We start from the raw sequence: 9464 nt of genomic DNA, 5'->3' as shown, positions 1-9464 counted from the left end.
TGGTCTCGATCTCCTGACCTCGTGATCCGCCCGTCTCGGCCTCCCAAAGTGCTGGGATTACAGGCTTGAGCCACCGCGCCCGGCCCGCACATTTCTTTTTTTTTTTATTTTTTGAGACAGAGTCTTGCTCTGTCACCCAGGCTGGAGTGCAGTGTTGTGATCTTGGCTCACTGCAACCTCTGCCTCCTGGGTTCAAGCAATTCTCCTGCCTCAGCCTCCTGAGTAGCTGGGATTGCAGGTGTGCACCACTGAGGCAGGATGCTTCAGGCTCAGAGAAGATTGGCTACAATACTTGGCATTTCAGAAAGCAGAGACGGAATAATCCACTGAGGAATATCACTTACCTGAGGAATCAAAACCATCCTGGCTAACACGGTGAAACCCTGTCTCTACTAAAAATACAAAAAATTAGCCGGACATGGTGGCAGGTACCTGTAGTCCCAGCTACTCAGGAGGCTGAGGCAAGAGAATGGCATGAACCCGGGAGGCGGAGTTGCAATGAACCGAGATCACGCCATTGCACTCTAACCTGGGCGACAGAGCGAGACTCTGTCCCCAAAAACAAAAAATAAAATAAAATAAAATAAAAAAAGAAAATAAACATAAGGCTGGGTGCAGTTGCTTATGTCTGTAATCTCAACACTCTGGGAGGCCGAGGTGGGCAGATCACCTGAGGTCAGGAGTGTGAAACCAGCCTGGCCAACATGGTAAAACCCCATCTCTACTAAAGATACAAAACTTAGCCAGGTGTGGTGGTGCTCACCTGTAGTCCCAGCTACTCAAGAGGCTGAGACAGAAGAATCACTTGAACCTGCGAGGCAGAAATTGTGGTGAGCTGAGATGGTGCCACTGCACCCCAGCCTGGGTGACATACAGAGACTCTGTCTCAAATTAATTAATTAAAAAATGAAAATACAGACAAATCTGGAGAGGTCTCAGGAATCTCTAGCCAGCCTGATTGGAGAGTGTCCTTCCTCACTGAAGTCAGACACCAAAAACCATGTAAGCTGGCTGATTTCTGAACTGCTGAAGTTCCAACAGACCTTAACCAGATATACAAAGAGATAACATGGATGATCCCAAGGAATTAAACACAAATTAACAAAACAGAGACTTAGAAATAATCAGACCAAAAATTCAAAATAAGCCTGGGCAACCTGTTCCTACCAAAAATTCAAAAATTAGCTGGACATGGTGGTGCACACCTGTAGTCTTAGTTTCTTGGGAGGCTGAGCTGGGAGAATCGCTTGAGCCTGAAATGTAGAGGCTGCAGGACACATGGTGCTCTCTGGTGTTCTCAGAGAGGGCGCTTTTACAGCTGGGAGTAGGGATGGAATTTTCCCAGATCTAAGAAAAGAGGAAATGCCACATCCTAGAAGCAGCCATCAGTTTCTCAATAGCGCCCCCTGCAGGAACCCTCCAGATACATGTAGCGAAATCAGCACACTCAGGCAGCCAGCTTGGCATTCCCCGTAACAGCGAAAAACTGGGAAGGATTCACGTGTCTTCATTCAGAGAATGCGCCAAAAAAGATGAAAAACAGCAAGCTCTCTTGTTTCCTACCTTCAAAACATGGACATTTTCAAACCTTGTAGGATAAAATATCGCAACAAAACATTTCTCATGCCGAGCTCAGTGGCTCACGCCTGTAATCCCAGCACTTTGGGAGGCTGAGGGAGGATCACTCGAAGCCAGGAGTTCCAGACCACCCTGGCCAACATGGTGAAACCCCATCTCTACTAAAAATAAAAAAACTTAGCCAGGCTTGGTGGCGCACACCTGTAGTCCCAACTACTCCAACTACTCGGGACGCTGAGGCACGAGAATCGCTTGAACCTGGGGGCCAGAGTCTGCAGTGTGCTGAGATTGCGCCACTGCACTCCAGTCTGGGCGACAGGCGCATTCATCAAAGAATTTTTTCTAAAATCTCAAAATGATGTCCGAATATATTTCTGCAGGACTTATGCTGACTTGCCACAGAACTCTCAGCAGTGATTCCCCATTGAGCCAGGAGAACGGGTGGAAGGCTGGATAGGAAAGGGGACGCATAAGTGCACTTTTCTTTAGACTTTTACTACACAACACATATATACATTGTGTGGTGTTTAAAATTTTAAAAACAATTTAATAATAGGTAGAAGAATATGGCTCCATCTTCTCTAACAATAAGTTCTGCTCTGATGTCAGAATAAAATTATAATCATTTTTACCTAAAATGCCTGCTTCATCAGAGTTCCTGCAAAAACGAAACCACCTTTTTTTTTTGTTTTTTTGAGACGTTGTCTCGCTCTGTCACCAGGCTGGAGTGCAGTGGCGAGATCTCGGCTCACTGCAACCTCCACCTCCCAGATTCAAGCAATTCTCCTGCCTCAGCCTCCTCAGTAGGTGGGACTACAGGCGCGTGCCACCACGCCCGACTCATTTTTTGTATTTTTAGTAGAGACGGGGTTTCACCATGTTTCCATCTCCTGACCTCGTGATCCGCCGGCCTCAGCCTCCCAAAGCGCTGGGATTACAGGCTGAGTTACTGCGCCCGGCCAAAAAAGAAAACTTTAATAACTTTGAACATCAGCTAGCACAGGGTTTTTTTCTGTGTGTAAATAATCCAGGTAAACTACAAAATTAGCCGGGTAAATGTAATGGAATACATGCTTGTAAACAAACTTGTCATAATTTAGGATCTAAGGTTATTATTTGACATTAGCTATCTGGGTAATTTCCAGTTTAAGAATTATAGGAGGCCGGGCCTGGTGGCTCAACCCTGTAATCGCAGCACTTTGGGAGGCAGAGGCGGAGGCTGGCGGATCACGAGGTCAGGAGATCAACAGTAACCTGGTCATCATGGTGAAACCCCGTCTCTACTAAAAATACAAAAATCAGCTGACTGTGGTGGCTTGCGCCGGTAGTCCCAACTACTCAGGAGGCTGAGACAGGAGAATCGCTTGAACCAGGGAGGAGGAGGTTGCAGTGAGCAGAGATCGACCCACTACACTCCAGCCTACGCCATAGAGCGAGACTTCATCTAAAAACAAACAAAACAAAAACAAACCAAAAAAAAAACAAACAAACAAAAAAAAAAAAACAAAGAAGACAGAGAAAATACAGTTACAAGTTTTCTAAATAAATGTCCTGAGAAAAGAAAGGATGGGAAAGTTGTCCTTCACCTCCAGCGTGCAATAGGCAGTTCCACATGCATGTCACCCTCCATTTTCCATTATCCACTCAAACAACACAGGTCCTTGCTTAAACAAGCATATCTTTTTTTTTTTGAGACGAGTCTCGCTGAGTCGCCCAGGCTGGAATGCAGTGGCGCGATCACCTGCTCACCGTAAGCTCCGCCTCCCGGGTTCAAGCCATTCTCCTGGCTCAGCCTCCCGAGTAGCTGAGACAATAGGCGCCCGCACCGCGCCCGGCTAATTTTATATATTTTTAGTAGAGACGGGTTTTCACCGTGTTAGCCAGGATGGTCTCGATCTCCTGACCTCGTGATCCACCCGCCTCGGTTCCCAAAGTGCTGGGATTACAGGCGTGAGCCACCGCTCCCGGCACCTAAACAAGCCGTTCTAAATCTCTGTCCTGGCTGCAACCAGCGCCGCACTCCACCCGCTTACCGAGGTCCTTGCCACCTCGCCCTCCCCCTACCCCAGCTACCCCAGGCTGTGGGGAACTCCCCCCGCCGCAGGCGTCTTTACCTACTCACAAAAGGTGCTTTGCATTTAAACCACTTTCAAATTAAGAAGAAAAACAGGTCATTCCTTCCAGCACTTCCGCAGGCCGAGGAGGGCGGATCACCTGAGGTCGAGTTAGAGACCAGCCTGGCCAACAGGCTGGTCTCTAATTTTGTATTTTTCTACTAAAAGTACAAAAATTAGCCGGGCACCTGTAATCCCAGCTACTCGGGAGGCGGAGGCAGGAGAATGGCTTGAACCTGGGATGTGAAGGTTGTGGTGAGCCCAGAGCACATCACACTCCTGCCTGGGCAACAAGAGCGAAACTTTTTTTTTTTAAACAACAACAACAAAAATGCTACTAGTTACACAGTAGGGCTCCGCAGAAGGCAGGGGGAGCGCCTCTCGTTTCAAGTTTTTCTTGTTTAGGGGTTTACGTAAAAGCTAAGCTAACTGCCGGTGGGCTGATAGTGTGACAAAAGTTACTTCTTTGTTGATTCAAAGCGATCCTTGGTATTTTAGTGTGCAAGTACTTGAAAGCATGACTGTAATTATCTTAGAAGCATACATTGTCATGGATATTGGGTCATGTGGACACTGTGTTTCTGTAGGAGTTTGTCCTTGCAGATACCATAAGCTGCCTTCCTTAACCATTAACATCTTATGACCTTGACTTATGCAGTAAGGAGTAGGTCTTCCTAGTTTTAAAGGACTTGAGCTTTGACATCCTGGCTCTCCGAGGTTCCCGCTTAACAGTTTATCCACTTGTATACCACAGACTCTGAGCACCATTGTGGAAGACACCACTCCAGTAATATATCAAAGACAGACTGAGCACCTACTCCAATAACATCAATAGTAATAGCAATGCTATGGGAAATATTAGGAAGTTAAATGTATGTATACAATTGATCATTTTCAGTTTTATATTGGCTAAAACTACATAGGATGGTTAATCAAATATTAGAAATATCTTTCAAAGATGCGATCTAACATAAACACACACAGTTTGAGAAGACCATTTCCTCTATGTTCAATATATATGGAGTTCAGATTTATGAACTTATTTTATGCTTTTCATTAGATCGTTTGTTTTCTATCTTGATTTCTTCTGTGTTCATGAGCTTGTGAACCAAAAGTATCTAATAGGTCTCAATTTAGAAAGTTTACTTTGCCAAGGTTAACGACGTGTTTTGCAGCTGATGTGGTCCAGATGTAGCTAGGTTATACATCTTCTGCTGTGGCCTCAAGCAGACAGAGAGCAGGGAGACAAGGAACCAAGTTCTTGGTGCCTCTTGTGTTAAGGGCGTGCATCCATTCCTGAGGGCTCCTTTCTGGTGATCTGATCACCTCCCAGTCTTCAACTCCTAATCCCATCACATTGAGGGTTAGAATTTCAACATATATGTTCTGGGATGGACACATTCATTCCACAGCACTGTCCATTATCTCTCTCTCTCTTTTTTCTTTTTTAGAAGGAGTTTCGCTCTCGTTTCCCAGACTAGAGTGCCATGGCGTGATCTTGACTCACTGCAACCTCTGCCTCCTGGGTTCAAGTGATTCTCCTGCCTGATTCTCTAGTAGCTGAGATTACAGGTGGATGCCAAAATACCCAGCTAATTTTTGTGTTTTTAGTAGAGATGGGGTTTCACCATATTGGTCAAGGCTGGATTTGAACTCCTGACCTCTGGTGATCCACCCACCTCAGCCTCCCAAAGTGCTGGGATTACAGGCATGAGCCACTGCACCCGACTGATATTTTTAATTTTACATAGACCAATTTAGTGATCTTTACTTTATCAATATTTCTTGATTTGTGCCACTGAACTGCCAGTTTTTCCTCTCCCAGTATACAAAGAACTTCAACCACAAATTTCTTTGTCTTGATATAATTTCATGTTTTAATTTCACCTATTGTCGAGACCAGCTCAGTTGGGGAGACCCTAACCCAGCGGTGCTGGAGGAATTAAAGACACACACACAGAAATATAGAGGTGTGAAGTGGGAAATCAGGGGTCTCACAGCCTTCAGAGCTGAGAATCCTGAACACAGATTTACCCACGTATTTATTAACAGCAAACCAGTCATTAGCATTGCTTCTATAGATATTCAATTAACTAAAAGTATCCCTTATGGGAAACGAAGGGATGGGCTGAATTAAAGGAATAGGTTGGGCTAGTTAACTGCAGCAGGAGCATGTCCATAAGGCACAGATCGCTCATGCTATTGTTTGTGGCTTAAGGATGCCTTTAAGTGGTTTTCTGCCCTGGGCGGGCCAGGTGTTCCTTGCCCTCATTCTGGTAAACCCACAACCTTCCAGGGGGGCGTTATGGCCATCATGAACATGCCACAGCGCTGCAGAAATTTTGTTTATGGTCAGTTTTGGGGCCAGTTTATGGCCAGATTTTGGGGCGGCTTGTTCCCAAAAACCTATCAAATGTGTTTATTGTACCTACCTTTTAGGTAGATTATGATGGGAGGAACAAACTCATGTTTTTCAAAGGCGTGTCCAGTAAGCCAAACACTACTCATTAGAAGTATTTACAAAGTGATCTACAATTAAAGGCTTTGCCAAACTCATTACATTGGCAAGGTTTTTCTCTTACGTGTACTTTCTGTTTTTGTGTAAATAATGAAGAATGGAGGAAATTATTCCCATACTTATTAGAAATACGGGTTTGGAGCCTACAAGAAATTCTTCGGGCTGTTGAAACTGAGGAGGCATTGTTGATAGACTTCTCCACTGGATTACCCATTTTCCTTTTGGTCTGAAATATGTGCAGTTCAGGCATATACGAACGAAAGCTTACTCCAAGTGATCTTTAATAGGCTTGTTTCTAGCATGCCTTTGATCAGATCACTCTGTACTATCAGTAAACGTTTTGGTTTTTGTTATGGATGCTTCGTGGCCATTTCTTTCATCTTCTTTCCACTAAAACTCAGTCATGATTATCTTTCTTAATTTCTGGGAAGCAAAAATCTCCAATGTGATGACTTTTATGTCTTTCTAATGTCCCTATGTAGAAACCTTCTCCTGTATTACCTTGCTCTGTCAACGAGAATTCCATCATGCTTTTCGAAGAGATATCTACAAAATATAATGACCAATAGGTTTCCAATTAAGTACAGATGGTAAATAATATTGAAATGTGTAAATATTACACAAAAATACTTATTTTAAACTTCCCAAACATGATCTTTAAGGTTTAAGAATACAAAAGGAGTATAATTCTTTAAGAAAGAATGGGTGTGATCTGACTGCATAACTCCCTCTGACTTTCAGTGTTCCACATTCCCCAGCCAGAGCCTCCTCGGCTTCTTTTTTTCCCTCTCTCCCCTTTCCCCCCACCACAGCTGCCTCCATTTCCTTAAGGAAGAGTTTTTTTCTCTTTCCCTCCCCCACACCATAGTGGCGTGTGAACAGGCCAGGCGGGCGGCCGAGTTTTCCAAGCAATAACTTCACCAAGATGTCCAGTGATAAGCAAAGGTCCAATGGTGACAGCCCCAGCACCAGCAGTGGCAGATGCGGACCAGCAAGACCCAGCTGCTCCAGAGACTGAAGAACATGAGGAAAGAAAACCTTCTGCCACCCAGCAGAAGAAAAACACCAAACTCTCTAGCAAAACCACTGCTAAGTTATCCACTAGTGCTAAAAGAATTCAGAAGGAGCTAGCTCAAATAACCCTTGATCCTTCTCCTAATTGCAGTGCTGGGCCTAAGGAGATAACATTTATGAATGGAGATCAACTACACTTGGTCCACCGAGTTCTGTATATGAAGGTGGTGTGTTTTTTCTGGATATCACATTTTCATCAGATTATCCATTTAAGCCACCAAAGGTTACTTTCCACATCAGAATCTATCACTGCAACATCAACAGTCAGGGAGTCATCTGTCTGGACATCCTTAAAGACAACTGGAGTCCCGCTTTGACTATTTCAAAGGTTTTGCTGTCCATTTGTTCCCTTTTGACAGTTTGCAACCCTGCAGATCCTCGGGTGGAAGCATAGCCACTCAGTATTTGACTAACAGCACAGAACACGACAGGATAGCCAGACAGCGGACCAAGAGATACGCAACATAATTCACATAATTTGTATGCAGTGTGAAGGAGCAGAAGGCATCTTCTCACTGTGCTGCAAAACTTTATAGCCTTTACGATATGAACTTCTGTGTATATGTTACAGTGATTCTACTCTGCTTTTATCCTTTGGAGCCTGGGAGACTGCCCAAAAAGGTAAATGCGATCAAGAGTAGAACTTTGCAGCTGTAGATTAGTTATATTTAAAATGCCTACTTGCAAGTCTTGTTTCTCTGGGATATCAAAATGTATTTTGTAATGTACTAAGGATACTGGTCCTGAAGTCTACCAAATACTATAATGCATTTTAGCCTAATTCATTATCTGCATGAAGTTATAAAAGTAGCTATAGATGACTAGGAATTATGTCTTTTGTATTAAACCCAGATCTATTTCTGAGTATGTGGTTCATGCTGTTGTGAAAAGTGTTTTACCTTTTACCTTTGTCTGTCTGTAATAAGAGGATTTCCTTTTACCCTTTGTAGCTCAGAGAGCACCTGATGTATCATCTCAAACACAATAAACATGCTCCTGAAGGAGGGAAAAAAAAAAAAAAGAAAGAGAAAGAAAGGGTGTGATCTCGACTCAGCACAACCTCCACCCCCAGGTTGCAGCGATTCTCATGCCTCCACCTCCCAAGCAGCTAGGACTATAGGCGTGCACCACCTGACTAAATTTTGTAGTTTTAGTAGAGAGGGGGTTTCACCACGTTGGCCAGGCTGGTCTTGAACTCCTGGCCCCAAGTGATCCACCCATCTCAGCCTCCCAAAGTGCTGGGATTACAAACATGAGCAACCACGCTGAGCCAGAGATGTGTGTTCTGAAAACAAAGCCAGATAGAGATTGCTGCCTAGTTCTGTGCATGGTCCTATTAGTGAAGAAAAACAATAATGTGCTAAATATGAATAGCAGTGCCATATAAAAATTTGAGGGTAAATCTTGTTTCTTATATAAAAGTAATGGTGTCTTTTTTGCTAATTCCTATATGATTTGAAATAAATCCCTGGACCTCTAAACACAGTCTGTGGAATAAATAAGACATAAAAAGTAAAGCCAGCAAGTTGACAGACTGGCAAATGCTAGGCCCTCATATCCTCATGGAGACACCAACTTAACAAATAATTTTTCATCAAAAATATCTTTGTGAAAAAAGTCTGGAAACCAGTAAGGGAGGCGTAGTATTCAATGAACACCGATGCAGAATTGGACTGAATGGGTGGGAAAGTTTGTGGAAATTTGTTCATCTCCGTCCCACTGCCTCCCTGGCACAGGGCAGCATGCTTCTGTCATTATTTTCTTCTACGGACAAAAGAAAAGAGTAAAACTTAAATCCACTGTTCTGGCTTGTCGGGCATTTGCATGACAGACTGCATTCTGTTTCTTTTGACTGGGATTATTGAAAGACAAAGTGAAGCCCAGGAGCGGTGGCTCACGCCTGTAATCCCAGCACTTTGGGAGGCCGAGGCAGGCAGATCACGAGGTTAGGAGTTTGAGGCCAGCCTGGCCAACATGGTGAAACCCTGTCTCTACTAAAAATATAAAAATTAGCCGGGCGTGGTGGCGTGTGCCTGTAATCCCAGCCATTCGGGAGGTTGTGCAGGAGAATCACTTGAACCCAGGAGGCGGAAGTTGCAGTGAGCTGCACTCCAGTCATGTGAGTGCACTCCAGCCTGGGTGACAGGGTGAGATGCTGTCTCAAAAAAAAAAAAAAAAAA

The 9464-nt window shown here is 44.1% G+C and overlaps 1 protein-coding gene and 1 pseudogene across 1 annotated transcript in view; one reads left to right on the top strand and one right to left on the bottom strand.

Annotated features, from left to right (window-relative positions):
• LOC111528907 (zinc finger protein 665) overlaps nucleotides 1–9464 on the bottom strand; it is a 262870-nt gene that overhangs the window by 50014 nt on the left and 203392 nt on the right. The window lies entirely within an intron of this gene.
• LOC111528923 lies at nucleotides 7136–7752 on the top strand (annotated as a pseudogene).

Source organism: Piliocolobus tephrosceles, chromosome 21 (genome assembly GCF_002776525.5).
Source record: "Piliocolobus tephrosceles isolate RC106 chromosome 21, ASM277652v3, whole genome shotgun sequence".
In the NCBI taxonomy this organism is placed as follows: domain Eukaryota; kingdom Metazoa; phylum Chordata; class Mammalia; order Primates; family Cercopithecidae; genus Piliocolobus; species Piliocolobus tephrosceles.
Note: the sequence above shows the minus strand (reverse complement) of the source record. Positions and strands in the feature narration are given on the sequence as shown.